Here is an 18,455-nt window from a genome sequence, read left to right as displayed (position 1 = left end):
TCTATAAATTTAAGAATACTGAAGTCATATCATGCATCTCTTCTGACCACAGCAGTATGAGAACTAGAAATGTATTACAAGAAAAACACTGGAAAATACACAAACTCATGGAGGCTAAAGAACATGCTATTAAACAACCAATGGGTCAATGAAGAAATCAAAGAAGCAATAAAAAAAAAATACATGGAGACACATGAAACAAAAATGGAAACCCAACAGAACAAAATCTCTAGAAGACAGCAAGAGCAATTCAAAGAGGAAAATTTATAGTGATACTGGCCTCCCTTAAGAAACAAAAAAATCTCAATCTAACCTTACACTCAAAGAAACTAGAAAAAGAACAAAGCCTGAAGTTAGTAGAAGAGAGGAAATAATAAAGATCAGAAGAGCAGAAATAAATGAAATATACAAACACACACACACACACAGATCAAAGAAACCAAGAGCTGGTTCTCTGAAAAGAAAAACAGAATTGTTAAACCTCTAGGCAGATTCATCAAGAAAAAGAGGAAGGAATCAAATAAAGTCAGAAATTAAAGAGAAATAACAACCAACACTACAGAAATATAAAGGATTACCAAGAGATAACTGCAAAACATAATATGCCAACAAACTGGACAACCTATAAAAAAACTAATAAATTCCTAGAAACATACAACCTTCCAAAACTGAATCAGGAAGAAACAGAAAATCTGAACAGACTAGTTCCTGATCACAAAATTAAATGAGTAATCAAAGAACCCTCAGCAAACAAAAGTCTGAGACCAGATGAATTCATAGGTGAATTCTACAAACATTTAAAGAATTGGTACTAATTTCCTCAAACTATTCCAAAACCTAGAAGAGGAAGGAAAGCTTCCAAATACCTTCTACAAGGCCAGCATTACCCTGATGCCAAAGACCAGACAAAGATACTACCAAAAAAAGAAAACTACAGGCCAATCTCCCCGATGAACATAGATGCAAATTTCCTCAACAAAATATCAGCAAGCCACATTCAGCAATACATTAAAGGGATCGTTCACCATGATCAAGGAAGATTTACTCCAGGAATGCAACAAAGATGGCTCAATATACACAACCCAATCAACATGATACACCACATTAATGAGAAAGGATTCAAATCATATGGTCCTCTCAATAAAAGCAGAAAAAAACACCTGACATAATTCAATATTTGTTTACGGTAAGTACCATCAACAAAGCGGGTTTATAGCGGGGATATATTAACATAATAAAGGCTACATATGAAAAACCCAGAGCTAACATCATATTCAGTGGTGAAAAACTGAGTACTTTGCTTTAAGATCAGGAACAAGACAAAGATGTCCACTCTGGCCATGTTTATTCAACATAGTCCTGGAAGAGAAGACCTGGTCAAAGCAATCACACACTGCGCACAGGCGCACAAACACACAATAAAAAGCATCCAAATTAGCAAGAAAGAAGTTATATTGTCACTATTTGCAGATGACATGATACTAATAGAAAAACCCTAAAAACGCCATCAAGAATTGAGTAAAGTTGCAAGATTCAAAATTAATACACAGAAATTAGTTTTCTATAAACTAATAAAAAAATAGGAAGAAAAATAAGAAAACAATTCAAATTACAAGCGTATAAAAAAATAAAATAGCTAGGAATAAACAAAGGAAGTGAAAGACCTGTACTCTTGAAAACTATAAAACACTGGTGAAAGAACTGAAGATGATACAAATGGAAAAATATCTCAAGGTCATAGATTGGAAGAATTAATATTGTTAAAATGTCCATACTACCCAAAGCAATCTATAGATTCAATGTGATCTCTATCGAAATACCAAGAGCATTTTTCACAGAAATAGAAGAGTACTAAAATTTGTATGAAACTACAAAAGACACTAAATAGTCAAAGTAATCATGAGAAAGAAGAACAAAGCTAGAGGTATTGTAATTTCAAAATATACTACACAAGATAGTAATCAGGGGCGCCTGGGTGGCTCAGGTCGTGATCTCAAGGTTTCTGTGGGTTCGAGCCCCGCGTTGGTTGGGCTCCGTGCTGACAGCTCAGAGCCAAGAGCCTGCATGGGATTCTGTGTCTCATTCTCTCTCTACCCCTCCCCCACTTGTGCTCTGTCTCTGTCTCTCAGAAATAAATGTAAAAAAAAAATTTTTTTTAAATAAAAAGATAGTAATCAAAATATGGTGGCAGAAAAACAGACACACAGATAATGAAACTGAATAGACGGTTGAGAAATAAACTCATGTTTATGTGGTCAATTAATCTATGACAAGGGAGGCAAGAATATACAATAGAAAAAAATAGTTTCTCCATTCAGTGGTGCTGGGAAAACTGGACAGCAACATGTGAAAGAATGAAAGTGGACCACTTTCTAATACCAAAAAGAAAAATAAATTCAAAATGGATTAATCCTAAATGCAAAACCTGAAACCATAAACTCCTGGAAGAAAAGATAGGCAAGAATCTCTGACATTGACCTTAACATCATTTTCTAGACAGGTCTCCTCAGACAAGGGAAACAAAAGCAAAATTATAAACTGTTGGGACTAGACTTAAATAAAAGGCTTTTGCGTAGGAAAGAAAACCACCAACAGAATGAAAGGGCTATCTACTGAGTGGGAGAAGTTATCTGTAAATAATGTATCCAATAAGGGGTAAATATTCAAAATATATAGATAAGGAACGTGTACAACTCAAGAGAGGAGGGGAAATAATAATCCAATTAAAAACTGGGCAGAGGACCTAAATAGCCAGTTTTCCAAAGACGACCTACAGAAGTCCCAACCGACACAAGAAAAGATGCTCAACATCACTCATCATCAGGGAAACGCACACCAAAAGCACAATGAGACATCATCTGACGCTTGTCCAAACGGCTAATGCCGACAAGACATAACGGGTGCTGGTGAGCATGCAGATAAAGAGAACCCTCATCCACTGCTGGTGGGAATGCAAACTGGTGCAGCCTCTGGGGAAAACAGTAAGGGGTCCCCCAAAACATTAAAAACAGAAATACCATGTAATCCAATAATCCCAGTTACGGATGTTTACCAAGGAAAACAAAAACACAAATTCAAAAAGCTGCAGGCACCCTTATGTTAACCGCAGCATTATTTACAATGACCAAGATACCAAAGCCACCTAAATGTCCATTCACAAACGAATGGATAAAGAAAACAGGACACACACATACAGAATGGATACACACAAAGGAATATTACTTGGCCATTAAAATAAAATGAAATCTTGCCATTTGACAACAAGATGAACCTAGCAGGTATCGTGCTAAGTGAAATAAGCCAAGGACAAATACCATTTCATTTATATGTAGAATCTAAAAAACATAACGAAACAAAGCAAATGAACAAACAAAAAGCAGAAACAGACCCATAAATAGAAAAAAACTGATGGATGCCAGAGGGCAGAGGGATGGAGGGATGGGCAAAAAGAGAGAAGAGGATTGGGAGACACATAGGCTTCCAGTTACGTGACTAAGTCACGGGGATGAAAGGTACAAAATAGGGACTACATACAGTCAATAACGCTGCCACAGCACCGCACCGTGAGAGACGGTAGCTAGGCTCCTGGGGGCTCTGCCGAGGTCCAGGGCCACACACCTGACACCAAGGTACCGCTGCATGTCAGCTCTACCTCCAAGGAAAAAAGATCAGCCCTCTCCAAATTTATCAAACATCCAGGCAAAAAGTAACTTTTGATCAGGTAAAAAACAAAACAAACAAAAAACTCCAAAATGATATATATTCAACAGCATGGAGAGTCAGCAGCCCCAGTACCCTATACTGCTCAAGGGTCAAACGTATTTTCAAAAGAAATAATGGAAAGATAAACCAAGAAAGAACTAATACAAATGATTACCTGCAGGACTGGGGAAGATGCTCCAGATTAAATGAAACTTCTATGATGTACCTTCTTGTACAGTTTTAATTTTGGAACAATGCAAATGTTTAAAGGTTTTACATAATTACAGAAAACAAAAAGAAAAAGGAAAGAAACCCCTAACAACCTAAGAAATTTAAGTAAATGAAATTAATAACATGTCAAGTTAGTTGTAGTAACACAAAGAAAAGAATTACTTCAAGGGACTTGAGAGTACAGTATTTTGAATATCTATCCCTAGTAGGATATATTCTAAAAACAAAACAAAAACTATAAAGACATCATATAGTAACCAATATTCTTTTTAGTAATGATACTGGTATTTTAGTTTAGAAATAGCTATGGGGCTCCTGGGTGGCTCAGTCAGTTAAGGGTCTGACTTCAGCTCAGGTCATGATCTCACGGTTTGTGAGCTTGAGCCCCACATCAGGCTCTGGGCTGACGGCTCAGAGCCTGGAACCTGCTTCGGATTCCATGTCTCCCTCTCTCTCTGCCCCTCCCCTGCTCGCACTCGGTGTCTCTCAAAAATAAACATTAAAAAAAATTAAAAAAGAAACATACAGTTGTGCTGCAGTACAAAACAAATGAAAAATTATGGCAATAACATAGGAAGTGAAGATTTTCAGATTAAGAAGAAATACAACTGTAAAATTAGAGAATTTAAGTAAAACTGATCTGAAAACTGCAATTTTCATTGAAATGCACTAAAGAAGAGAGACTGGTGGCTAGACAGATCTGTGATGAAGCAAATGCAGCCAAGTCCTAACCCTAAGGTCTAGGTGCGGTGTCCCTGGGCATTCACTGAACTCTTCTGTGTGTCTGAAAACGTCGGGGAGGAAACCACTTAGGATGCGTGCGGTCTAGGTGACCAAGACGGAAGCACCGGGACGAGGCTCAACTCTTAGCCAGCCCGGGCTTCCATCGAGAACAAGGCCCGCTCGGCCATCGCTTCAAACACCCCGGCAGCAACTCGCTCCGCCTCGACAAGCCGTCCCTCCTCCAGGTCGTCCACAGAGTCAAAGGGTCAGGGGCCAGCAGACCGCTTTCTCCTTATTCTGAAATTCGTTTAATTTCACCTAAACGATTCTAGCAGTCGGTGAAGAGCAAGTACTCTGACATCAGCATAAACAAACCGGTTTTCTCGTTCTGAAAAAGTGAAGCACAACCTCAAGTAATATATTCATGATGACAAAGTTATGCAACCTTGCAGTTATACCGAAAGATGACGGGTATTTTCAAGACATTATTAAGGAGAGGTTTTCTCTCTGAATTTGTCATTAAACTCATCCTAAAGTGAAAATGTAAGCAGTGGGACACACAAAAGTAATATAGTTTATTATACAAGTACATCTTCAGTCTTTTTGCTTTTAGAGTAATGTTAAAATCTGTTTGACTAAAGAAAAAAAAAGTCCTGGTGAACACACCACAAAATGTCACCTGCACGTTAGTACATATGGGTGGTAGGGCTGCAGGTCCTTTTTAAAACAGCTATGCTGCTTTTCTCTCCTTCACAGGATTCGCCTGATTGACTTCTTTTACATTAAGAATGTGTTCCCTTATACCTCAAAAACAAACTCTTGAAAAAATCTATATGCATTTGCGGGGTATAATATAACTGATGGGAGTGGGCGGTAAGGATGATCTGAGATTCATCACACTGAAGAAAACCAACTCAAGAATAATTTGAGATGGGGCGCCTGGGTGGCTCAGTCAGGTAGGCATCCGACTTCGGCTCATCAAGATCTCATGGTTCGCGAGTTCGAGCCCCATGTTGGGTTCTGTGCTGACAGCAGCCTGCTTCAGATTCTGTGTCTCCCTCTCTCTCTGCCCCTCCCCTGCTCACACTCTGTCTCTGTTTCTCTCAAAAATAAATAAACGTTAAAAAAAAAAGGAGAAGAATAAGAATTTGAGAAACACAGTGGTGCTGTATCTCTATGTCACTTTTCCCATATTCCCCGGATCCTCTGTTAAAAACACTGCCCTCTACAGCACAGAAAGCTCCCAAAAGCTCTGATCCCTTCATAAGGCAGGTAAAAGTAGCATCCAAATCACGCCATGAATTCCAAATAGATACTTACCCTCTGTACAAGGCAGAGCTGGGGGGATACGGAAGAAAAGACATTGTGTCCCTCTCTACCTCCACTGGGTCAGCATACCCCTTCCAGCATCGACCTTGTGCCCAGCACTGTTCTACATGTGGTGACTACAGGAGTGAGCAGGCCAGACTCCAAATCCCTCTGCTTTTTCTGCACGTAAGCTGTCCCTCACCACTACATCCAACCTAGCGTCTGCAGCAATTCCAGCGCAGAGACCCTACCGCGCTGCTTCTGGAACCTCACTCAAGACACCGATATATACATCTCTCCATTTTGTCAGAGTTTATCAGATCCCTACTGATTTCATTTCTTCATTACCCAGCCTGAACTCAAACTGGCCATTTATTTACTTACGGTTGGCTCCATGCCCAACGTGGGGCTTGAACTCACAACCCTGGAGTCACATGCTCCAACGGCACCAGTAAGGTACTCCTAAAACTAGCCATTTAATTATTCCCTCACCAGTAACACCAATCTACTGCAACTAGTCTTCCAGTTTACCTAATCGTTTCCCAACCTGCATCAACCATACAACTCAACTTCCCCCCTACTCAGCTAAGTACATAGAGAAAAAATGGTTTTAGGTATGTAAACTGCTGTCAAATTTGTCACAACAAATTCCTGGTTTGATTATTATTTTTTTAACGTTTATTTTTGAGAGACAGAAAGAGAGAGCAAGCAGGGGAGGGCAGGGAGAGAGGGAGACACAGAATCGGAAGCAGCTCTAGGCTCTGAGCTGTCAGCACAGAGCCCAACCAATGAGGGGCTCGAACCCACAGAACTGTGAAATCATGACCTGAGCCGAAGTCAGATGCTTAGCCAATGGAGCAACCCAGAGTTTTAAATCTCAGAGTTCCTCAATACTTTTACTTCCCTGCTCAATGACTATTTACTGATAAGCACGTGGGGGGACAGCAGAGAGCAAGCTGTGAAACCGACAGGAAGCCTGTGCTCCCATGGAGCAGACACTCACGGGGAAGACAGGCCGTGAAAAAACAATTAAGAATAGGACAGACACTAGGAAGGGGCAGCACAGAGTGCCTGGAGAACAGAGACCAGGAGCCGAAGCCGGCGGGGCGGGGCGGGGGGAGAAGGAAGGCTGTAAAGAAGGGCCTCCCGAAGTAGAGATACCTCTGTTCCAATCAATTCCAAATTCCATCCCATATTCCTAATTTACTTAAAATCCCCAACTCCACCCACTTAGCAAAGGAACTCACCCCCTCAGTCCTTCTTCGGACTCAGCAGTGACTCCTTCTCACCAACTAAGCTGCTCTGGCCTAAGAGGAAGCTGGGCTCCTCCGTCCAGAGAGTAATTTGGCCACTGTGTCACAAGGCTCAAAAAAGCGCGTATCTTTTCCTCTTATCCAATAATTCTACTTCCAAGAAAGCTTTCCCAAGGAAACAGATTTCATGCGTAGAAATTATTTATAATAGTGCAAGGAGTTAACTTAAATAGTAAGAGGACAGCTGTGGACGTGCCTCGACATAGGTACGACAAACCATGGTGCAGCAGAAAAGGAAAGGAAGAGAAAAAAGATGTTCAGGGCTTTCAATCTTCTAGGAAAATTAGTATAACTGTGTAAGAAATATGTAATAATTAATACATGTAAGGAAATCAATAATAAAAGATCTGTAAAAAATCTGTAAGCAGAGAACAATCATATTTAAAATACAGAAGAGTATGATCTAAAAAAACTAGAAGGAAACAAGATGGATTATTAATAGCAATTATACAAGATGGTAATTTTCTTCCTCATTTTTCTTCTGTACTCTGAATTTTTCAGTTAGCAGCATATGATTTTGCTGAATGGACAGAGGCTGGGTTCTCACCACAGTAGCCTACAGGCTGCCTGGTCTCCAGCCTCCACCCCAGAACTCTGACAGACCCCACCCGCTTCCATCCCGACTTCAAGGAAACTGCTAGAACACAAAAAGCAGCCACTTCAGCTCTCCACTTTATTCACTTTCTTGGCTTCTGGCACAATACAGTCTCCCGTCTCCCTTCTGTTTGGCCATTCCTTCTTAAGAATCTTCAACGAGACTCCTGTGCTCCAAGTTCTACAGCCAAGAAACACAGCGTTCCAGTGTCCATCCTCAGGCTTTCTTACGCCACATACATGGGTGATCACATCAGTCCCTATGGCTCTAACGACTTACATTCTGGACTCCAAAACCCACCTGTAGCTCTGCACTGTCCCCAAAAACCCTACAGCTTTACTATCAAATGATCACCTGGCTGTCCCACAGCAGCTCCGACACTGTTCCCACCATCTGCAACTTCAAAGCTCGACCTCCCTCCAGTATTTATTCTGTTCAGTCCCCAGAAAGCTGGCAGGTGTCAACTCCTTCTCTCTCAAAACCCAACCCTGCCACCTCCTCCTCCTAATTAAGGTTATTTTTGTTTTTTTCCCACATCCTCAGAGCTGACCACGAAGGTCTCGGTGCCCACCAGCTCCCCGACACGGAGTAAGCCCGCAAGTTCACGTCGTGATAGCCCAAACGGTCCTCTCATGTAGTCTCAGATCTACTTTCTGTACTGCCATCAGAGTAGCCCCTGTCATACGCAGGTCCAAGCATTATCGGTCCCTTCCTTAAAACCAGCACCGACAAGACGAATGGCAGTGCACATTAGCATTGCAAGTCCCCTCCTGGTCATCTCTGCACAGGATCCTGCCACAAAACTTTGTGCTGCTCCTTCCCCGCCAGCAGCAGCAGCACCAAGCACGTGCACCAGGCACTCTCCTAAGTGTTTTCAGTGAACTACCAATCCCGTGAGGCTGGCACTATGGTTTCCGTTTTACAGCCGAGGAAACGAGTTCCCCCAAAAGCACACGTGGCAGACCCAATGTTCGATCTCCATCCGCCCAATCCAAAGGACACTACATTTCTGGGCAAAAGTAACTAATCGGCTTCTAAAACAGTTATTTATCTTTTTTTTAATGTTATTTATTTCTGAGAGAGTGCAGGGGAGGGGCACAGAGGATCTGAAGCAGGCTCTGCGAGGACAACAGAGAACCGGAGTGAGGCTCAAACTCATGCACCATGAGATCATGACCTGAGCCGGTCAGACACTCCACAGCTGAGGCACCCAAGTACCCCATAAAACAGCTATGTCCTTACAAGCCCTGCTCACAGACTCTCCCTGGGAGGAGGGATCTCCAGGAAATTAGTCTAAGGAGGGTAAATGAGGGCTAACGGACAGGGAGGTGAGGGACCTGGATTTAACTGTCCTCTTCCACAACTATAAGCAAGCTTCCATGGAGACTCCCGCCCTATCTTCTGACAGCGTTGGTCACTTCCTCCGGCACACTTCCCTAGTTTGTTCATGTGTCTATTACTACATTTAACAACTCACTGACCTGCCCATCTTCATAAACCCCAGGTTCCTAGCACATAATGGGTACCCTCAAATTAAACTACTGCTTCTTCCTCTATGTTTTTACGTTTATTTTTTAAAAAAAAAGAGTCTCAGCGGGGGGGGGGGGGGGGGGGGGGGGGGGGGGGGGGGGGGGGGATGGGCAGAGAGAGGAGGACAGAGGATCCAAAGTAACAGCAGCAAGCCCAATATGGGGCTCGAACTCATAAACTCTAAGATCATGACCTGAGCTGAAGTCAGATGCTCAACCATCTGAGCCACCTAGGTGCCCCCCCCCAATTGTTTTTTTAAATCTCTATCACCATCCACCCCTAGGCGCCAGCCTCACAACCTAACTCCTACCTGGAGGCCTCCCTCACGCGGCGGCCATCACACACCGCATGCAACAGCACCCCACCCCAGTCAGCACCGCCTTTCTGAAACTGGGATCGGGATCACGGCCCTACTAAGAAGTCTCCAGACCTCCCTCCTACCTTCCACCTTAGAACCGTCACCAGTGCTCTGCAGAATCTACTTCCATTCTCACTTCCGGGAACTCTTCACTATAACAATCCCTTACGTCTCCAATGACAAAGACACCCTACAGTTCCACCCCTCCCATGGCACTGGTCCCGCCACGATCACAGTCTGGAGTATTTTTCCCAAAGGCGCATCTCAAATTCTTACTCATTTTATAAATGCCTATCAATACCACCTTCCTTTATAAATCTGTTTCCTTGAGCTGGAATTCATTACTCTCTCCTCAGTTCTCCCACAGATGCTCTTGTTCTTAAAGTGATCAGTCTACCTTAATTGAGAGTGATCTGGGGATGTCTGCTGCTTACCTGCCCCACTGTGCTCTCCAATGAATTTGCTATCCTTTGAGGGCAAGGACCTATATTTCGCTCACTCAATGTCCTCCAGAAACTATGGCCAACAGAGATGACTAAAATAATTTCATACTTATATTCAGCTGCTGACAATGCCTGACATATCACACCTCACACGTGTTCAATATGTATTTCCTAAGTTAATAAATATGTTGCTTACTTGATGCCTTTCTTCATTTTTTCCATCTGTGTTTCTGTTTGCTGCTTATCACCCATCGATACCAGAAGGAAGAGGGGGCACCTGAGTGACTCAGTCGGTTAAGTGCCCGGCTTCAGCTCAGGTCATGATCTATCTCACGGTTCGCGGGTTCAAGCCCCGCGTCGGGCTCTGTGCTGACAGCTAGCTCCAAGCCTGGATTCTGTGTATCCCTCTCTCCCTGACCCTCCCCTGCTTGCACTATCTCTCTCTCTCTCTCTTAAAAATAAATAAAAAGCATAAAAATATTTTTTAAAAATATTAAAAAATAAAACTAAACGGGAAAAGAGGACTTTATTTCTTTTCCACACTCCCAAGAAATAATCCAGAAAGTCAGCAAGCAGAGGAGGGACACTCTACGGACGCCCTTTGTTATCAGCAGAAGATTTCAGCAACAGAACAGAGGCCGATTACCTGCTGGCTTCTCTTGAATCACTGGCAAAATGGCCTCAATATTCTGCCTCAAAAGCTAAAAGTACCACACTCCTAATAAATTATAATTCTACAAATATTCAAATAAAAAATTTATCACCTCTCACATTTAAAATTGACTGAATCTTCACCGCCTGTATTAGTATGGATAATTTAAAACCTGAATGAAATTCCTGCATTGAAAGTACATTCGTGAGACACAGCTCTGAGAAATTAATCTTGATAGTCAATAGTCATTAACAAGAACACAAAGTAAATATGTAGCCTTATATATGTTTAAAGTTTATTTAAATATATTTATTAAAGTTATGGAACTCTTTAAAAAAGTTATGCAGGGGCACCTGGGTGGCTCAGTAGGTTAAGTGTCCAGCTTCCGCTCAGGTCATGATCTCACGGTTCCTGAGTTCGAGCCCTGTGTCGGGCTCTGTGCTGACAGCTCAGAGCCTGGAGCCTGTTTCAGATTCTGTGTCTCCCTCTCTCTCTCTGAACCTCCCCTGCTCATGCTGCCTCTCTCTGTCTCTCAAAAATAAATAAAAAACAGAAAAAAATTTATAAAAAAAAAAAAGTTATGCAGGTAAGGTGACAGGTGATTTAACCTTTTGTTACAAAATGTATTCAAAATTATTTTTTGGTTTTTTTTCAGAATTTATTTTTAAATTAGTTACAAAACTTAGGCTCGTGTCCCAACAAATAAGCTTATTTTCCTGAACGAACACAAAATGTTTAAATAAAAATCTAAGGCAAACACCAAATTATTTCTTTCACTCAATAAAAGGCTTCCTTCAAGCCTTATTCCTTAGGCAATCAAGTACAAGTAACAATTATCATAGCGATATTCCTAATTTTCCAAGGCAGACCCAGAAATAATGCGCATCACGAACAAATTAAGAGGTAATTCATATGGGACGCATGCGATATCCTGAGGAAACTTGCTACATTTATCAATTTATCTTAAGACAAGGTCTTGGATCTAACCATTTATCATTTACCTGCTCTAATCCTGGATAAACACACTATGTAAAAGAAAATTAAATTTCAAATTAAGCATAACAAACTCTCAGATGAGCACATAGCGCTGCAAATGATAAGTAACAGCTGCTCTTTCTGGTCCATTCTTTACAAAGATGTTGGGATTTTAAGAATTTTCAGTTCTCTGGATACAGTTAAATACATCTCCAGAAAGACATTACTTGCCCAAAATTAGCAACATGACTTGCTTCTTTTCTCCCATAAATGAATCATGCTTCCCTTCCAAAAACATGGAGTTAGGCCTAGAACTCTGTTCAAACAGTGTGCCAGAAAGATAACTAACACCTGCCCGAAGAGAACGGCAGATTTCTCCACGAACAGGAGGGAAGGTCTGTGTCTCAGTCCTTCACATGAATGCCGGCTACAGATGAAGTGCTAGTTACAGACACATAAGCTAGTCCCTTGGCCTGGATTCTGCAGTTTATGCCGCCAGTAGGCAGACAAGTGAAACAGTATAGATATTATAATTACAGTCCTGCCAAAGTGTACATGCAGATTATTAAAGGCATAATCCTATCTGGAAGAGGAGAAAGTACCATGAAAAAGGAATCTTTAAACTAGGGTTGAAGAGTAATTAGTTAAGCTGGACAGATGGTAAAGGGACAAGAGAAGGTGAATATAAGAAGGAAGGAAAGAGGGGCGCCTGGGTAGCTCAGTCGTCTAAGCCTCCGACTTCAGCTCAGGTCACCATCTCACGGTTCGTGGGTTTGGGCCCTGCGACAGGGTCTGTGCTGACAGCCTAGAGAATGTGTCTCCCTCTCTCTCTGCCCTTCCCCACTCACACTCTATCTCTCTCTCTCAAAAATAAACAAACATTAAATAAAATAAAGGAAGGAAGGAAGGCAAGAGTCCAAAGAGAGAACCAGAAATATTTGGCCAGCATGAACAGAGAGCTGTGGCACTACACCGATATCTACCCAGTGCATTTTCCACACCTGCTCATTTTGATTAATCCCAGATCCTTATTGGGGGGCCTGGGGGGCTCAGTCGGTTAAGCATCTGACTTCGGCTCAGGTCATCATCTTGCGGTTTGTGGGTTCAAGCCCCATGTCAGGCTCCGTGCTGACAGCTCAGAGCCTGAAGCCTGTTTCAGATTCTGTGTCTCCTCTCTCTCTGCCCCTCCCTTGTTTGCACTCTGTCTTTCGCTGTCTCAAAAATAAATAAATATTAAGAAAACAATAACAACAGTTTGTTGCATCCCTCTTTGGGCTCATTTTACGTTGATTCCACTGTGCTCAGCATCCTACTTTCTACTTTCCAGGGCCTGTTTCTCCACGCCTATGCTCGCATGAAAGTGGAAATGGAGAGTCACTGCTTGACCAGGAAGCCTTCCAGAACTCAGCAAAGAGACGAGGCAGAAGGAGCCTGAACTTAAATGGTGCGAAAGACAAAATCAGAACCGCCCTATGAAACTTTCCACCCAATTCAGGATTTTTAAGTATATTTGTAAGTCATTTCTTAACCACTTCCACAGTGGCTGACAAGTGATTAAAAAACTCAAAATACAGGAATTTTGGAGTTTGTTAAAGAGGGGGACAGATAAGAACTCAAGATTCTTTACCATCATTAGCCATTAGGGAAGTGTAAATGAAAACCATGACAAGAAACTTCCAGATACCTATTACAATGGCTAAATGTCCGGAACAAACAACCCCTGAGGACACTAAGTGCTCCTGAGGGGCAAGGCCCCAGGGACTTTCACACCCCGCTGGTGGGGACTTTCACACCCCGCTGGTGGGAATGCAAACCAGCGCAGCCGCTGGGCAACAACAACTTGGCGATTTCTTATAAAGTGAAAAGCGTACCTAACACACGATCCAGCAATCTCTCTCCTACATACTTACCCAATGCAATGAAAACTCAAGTTTACACAAAAACCTGTATATAAATGTTGACAGTGGCTGTATTCCTAATTGCCAAAACCGGCCACGACCCAGATGGCCTTCCACTGAAAAGTGGGGAAGCAAACTGTGGCGGGTCAGCCACACACTCGGCAAGAAAAGGACTGACGCACCAGTATGCGCCACAGAGACAGATCACAAATGTATTACACGAAGTGAAAGCTGCCAGAACTAGTAGGCTACGTACGATTCCATTTCTATGTCATTCTAGAAAAAGCAAAACTAGAGAGACGGATGACCAACCAATGATTGCCAAGGGGCTGGAGATGGGGAGGAACTGTCTACAAGGGGTACAAAGGAACTGGGGTGGGCCAGTTTTATCACTCATCCTTGAACTATGACAGTGCTGGGACACTGACCTCCCAACCCCCCCCAAACACCCCTGCCGCCACACAGTTGAAAATCCTGTATCACTTTTGACATTCCCAAAACTTAACTATTAACAGCCTACTGTTGCCTGAAAGCCTCAATGCTAACATAAACAGTGAACAAATATTTTGCGTGCTGTATGTATGATATGCTATATTCTTACAATAAAGTAAGCTAGAGGAAAGAAAACGTTATCAAGAAAATCATAAGAGAAGAAAAAAAAAAAGAAATTGTAAGGGAGCCCCTGGGTGGCTCAGTGGGTTAAATGTCTGACTCTGGCTCAGGTCATGATCTCATGGTTTGTGAGTTCGAGCCACACATTGGGCTCCACACTAGCGGTGCACAGCCTGCTTAGGATTCTCTCTCTCTTTTCCCTCTGCCCCTCCCCAGCTCATGCTTTCTGTCTCTCAGATGGAAGGAAGGGAGGAAGGACCTAAGAGCAAGTACATTTACAGTACTGTACTGCAGTTGCACAAAATCTCCACACACAACGTACACCTGTGTGGGTCAAACCTGGGTCACTCAAAGGCCACACATATACTGACTGTGGTGGTGGGTACACGACTATTCCATCTGTCAGAACTCACAGGCTGCATTTTACAACATGTAAAATCTCCTAATTAAAAAAAAGAAAAGAAAAGAAAAGAAAAATAAATTGAGGAATCCTGGCAACAAAGAGATGAAACTGAAACATTAGAAAGGAGTTGGTCACATCACAGAGGACCCTGCTAAGAAGTTTTAGACTTTATCCTCAAAGCAACAGGTGCACCAAACGACCACACGAAGGGGACAGGCACCACTGTGTGAGCGAGGACACTGTCAATAGTCACCGACGGAAGGAAGACAGGTGAGCCAGCCACCTCGGTAGTTTAGGGGCCAAACGAGCAAAGCCGACATAAGGCACAGGCCGTAGAGATGGACAGTAAGTGAAAGACCGGAAGTTCTTGAGTTCCCAGCAATAGTGAAACTGCTGACCAAGTGACCCTAGGAAACGTGTGGGACCCTCAGGCGCAAATACCGGGTCAGATGTATGGGTCTGGGGCTCAGGGGAAAACATGAGGTACAGCTTTAGGGTGGAGGTGCGTCAGGGCACTTGCAGTCATGAAAATATGAGGTCAAGATCATGCAAAGACAGACTATGGAGAGTGAAAAGGTAAAGAGAACCCTGGGAATCACCGTGAGGGACACCAGCATTAATGAGGTTGATGGTATAATTTCAGTAAAAAAAGAACTGGCTTACTGAGTACGCAGCAGCAGAGTAAAAAATGATTCTAATCCTGTGCCTATTTCAATCTGGAGTATCTCAACCACTCTATCCTTGGATTCTCTGGTTTTATCTTTGCTTGGTCACCCCGGGACAACTGAGGCAGTTAAATAAGATGTTACCACTGAATTTCAAGGTTTCATTTTCCATATTGTTGACAGTGAAAATATTCCACAAATAAAGTAAGAGGAATAATCTACTAAATATACTTATTTTGTCAGTTAAACACAGAAGAAGCACTAAGAGAGGTTAAAGGATTCACTTCAAATATGGGTCAACTTACTCAATAACTCAATCAAGTCAACTTACCCAGCAAGTTTATCTTGGTCACCGGACAAATGACTCTGGATGCTTTAAAGGATCTCTGGGCCCCTCCCTCCCTCGTGCTTTCTCTCTCTCAAAATGAATAAATACACTTTAAAAAAACTGGGGTGCAGTGCCGCCGGGGTGGCTAAATAGGTTGAGCAACTGACTCTGGCTCCGGTCATGATCTCTCAGTTCATGAGTTCAAGTCCCGTGTCAGACTCTGTGCTGACAGCTCAGAGCCTGGAGCCTGCTTCAGATTCTGTCTCTGTCTCTCTCTGCCCCTGCCCTGCTCATGCTCTCGCGAGCGCGCGCTCTCTCTCTCTCTCTCTCTCTCTCTTAAAAATAAGTAAACATTTTTTAAAAAATTTTTTAAAGGGACCTCTGGTACCACAATGAAGTTATCAGGAAATACCAGAGGACAGGTCCAATGATTTGAGGTAATTAGCTCTTACGAAAAGAGACGCACCAAAATCCCCTGCGAAGCTTTCTCAGAATGCGCATCTTGCCAAGCCTGCTCTGCAAATAGTGACTGAGGAACTTTCAGGGGAAGGCCCACACCGCCACGTTTTCGACAGCCCCGTAAGGGACTGTGAGGCGCATGCGCACACACTACACGCGGCTCCCGGGCCCAGAAGCTACAGGCAGCTCGCAGCTGGAAGCCCGCACCTCATCCGAATCCCTGCCAATCACCTGCCAATCACCTCGGCCGAGAGCATGTGAATGCGCACTTCCCTGAGCTAAGCCCAGAAGTTAAAGTCCTAACCCCCATAAAATACCGATGAATCACCATTTGGCCTTGCTTCCGAGCTCTGAGAAGATTTAAATTCTCAGCAGGATTCAGACAAAGGCAGTGTAAGACAAGGCATGGAAAAGGAGTCGCTGTCTCTGTCCTTTCGTTCCAATTCTCCACCTTAATGACAAACCCACCAGAGACACTCCGTTATTTCGCCAACTCAGGTGTTGGCTTCAACCAGTATTTAAGCAGAACTAGAGCTACATCCAACCTGCTACAGAGGAATCAGACCCACTTCACCAACTGCCAAAATTTCCAAGAATCCTATTTTCCAATTACATCATAATCACTGTAAATCAAGGCAAAAATAATTATGCAAGAAGAGCAATTTGTCCCACCAAAATTTACACTTACCCATCTCTCCCCTTACTGACAATTTTTACTTCAAAGTAATAAATCCCACAGGCTGCTGGTATCGGGTGCGTGGCACGGACGGACGCCGCGTCTTTGGGGGTTTTACCATGACCTGCACATGACACAAGAAGGGGGAAAATCAAATGAGACATTCAACAAAAATCATAAGCAATTCAGGAAAAAATACAGTTTTTAGAACGATATATACATTTCTGCTCCCGTCAGTACGTATAAAAACTTCATTAAACATTTATTATCACAAATCAATATGCAAAATAGCCCAAATTAGCCGTGGGACTTTTCACACTTTTACTACATTTGAAAAAGGTGAAATTTTCTTAGATCCAAATCGCATATAATTTATACTGTTGCCACTCTTTTGTCAAATGGTCTATTTTTTAAACCAGAGGCACCTACATCATAGGTATTATTTTTAATTATTTATTTAACATTTGTTAATGTTTATTTATTTTTGAGAGAGAGAGAGAGAAAACATGAGCAGGAGAGGGGCACAGAGAGGGAAACAGAATATGAAGCAGGCTCCAGGCTCTGAGCTGTGAGCACAGAGCCTGATGCCAGGGCTCGAACCCACAGACTGCAAGATCACGACCTGAGCTAAAGTCGGATGTTTAACCAACTGAGTCACCCAGGCGCCCCTCACAGAGTATTATTTTTAAGTGAAATTTTACATAATTAGAGTGAACTGGCAAAGCAGCTTTCTTATTTTACAAATTTACAAGTTTGGGCAGCCGGGTGGCTCTCCTGATTTCAGCTCATGTCATGATCTCATGGTTCATGAGACTGAGCCCGGTGTGGGGCTCCACAATGAGCATATAGCCCGCCTGGGGTTTTCTCCCTGCCCACTTCGTGTGTGCACACACGTGTTTTCTCTCCCTCTCTCTATGTAAATATTAAAAAAAAAAAAAAAGAATTTACAAGTTTGTTCTTTGACACACTCTTACCATTAATTCTATACAAAGACTGATCCATAAAATGTCTTTGGTCAGTTACAGCCTACTGAAAAATATATCTAATCTCTAGTTGTATTTTCTTTCTTTTTAAAGAAAGATAGCAATTCCTCAACTCTAATCCGGGAGGATTTCCTTCCCTCACAACCACCTCTGCTGTCCCTTGCCCAAGACACAAATTAGCTAGGATGTGAACAAAATCAACTAAGCAAGAAAAGATATGCCCATACTATCACAAAAGAAGAAAAACAGAAGTTGAAGTAGCATGTCAGAAAGTATGCAAGAATGAGACACGTCTCCACAATTCCCAAAAGGGCTGTCTGAGACACAATACTCTGAATTATTATTCAGTATTAAACATGCTTCCCCCAATACAAACTTAGGTCATTAATCCTGTAGTCATACTATAAAATGACCTTGATGAGTAGAAAAATTCCCATTCTCAAATTTACCAAGTTTCAAAACTAAAGGTCTTCTTTCAAATAAAAAAAATTGTATCTTAGCAATACAATAATCCCCACACACCAGTAAGACCTCTTCCTCACCACACACGTCATCAAATTACATCATTAAACAGTCAGGTTTACACCACTTGCAAATTAGC

The 18,455-nt window shown here is 42.4% G+C and overlaps 1 protein-coding gene across 1 annotated transcript in view; it reads right to left on the bottom strand.

Moving 5' to 3' along the window:
• The window catches only part of RANBP9 (RAN binding protein 9), an 88,676-nt gene that overhangs the window by 58,005 nt on the left and 12,216 nt on the right, over positions 1-18,455 (bottom strand). Inside the window, exon 2 of the mRNA XM_029945563.1 lies at positions 16,884-16,995. The gene's annotated coding sequence lies outside the window, so the exon portion shown is untranslated. The remainder of the gene's footprint in view (positions 1-16,883; positions 16,996-18,455) is intronic.

This window comes from Suricata suricatta, chromosome 7 (assembly GCF_006229205.1).
Source record: "Suricata suricatta isolate VVHF042 chromosome 7, meerkat_22Aug2017_6uvM2_HiC, whole genome shotgun sequence".
Lineage (NCBI taxonomy): Eukaryota > Metazoa > Chordata > Mammalia > Carnivora > Herpestidae > Suricata > Suricata suricatta.
This window is presented reverse-complemented; position numbering and strand designations above follow the sequence as displayed.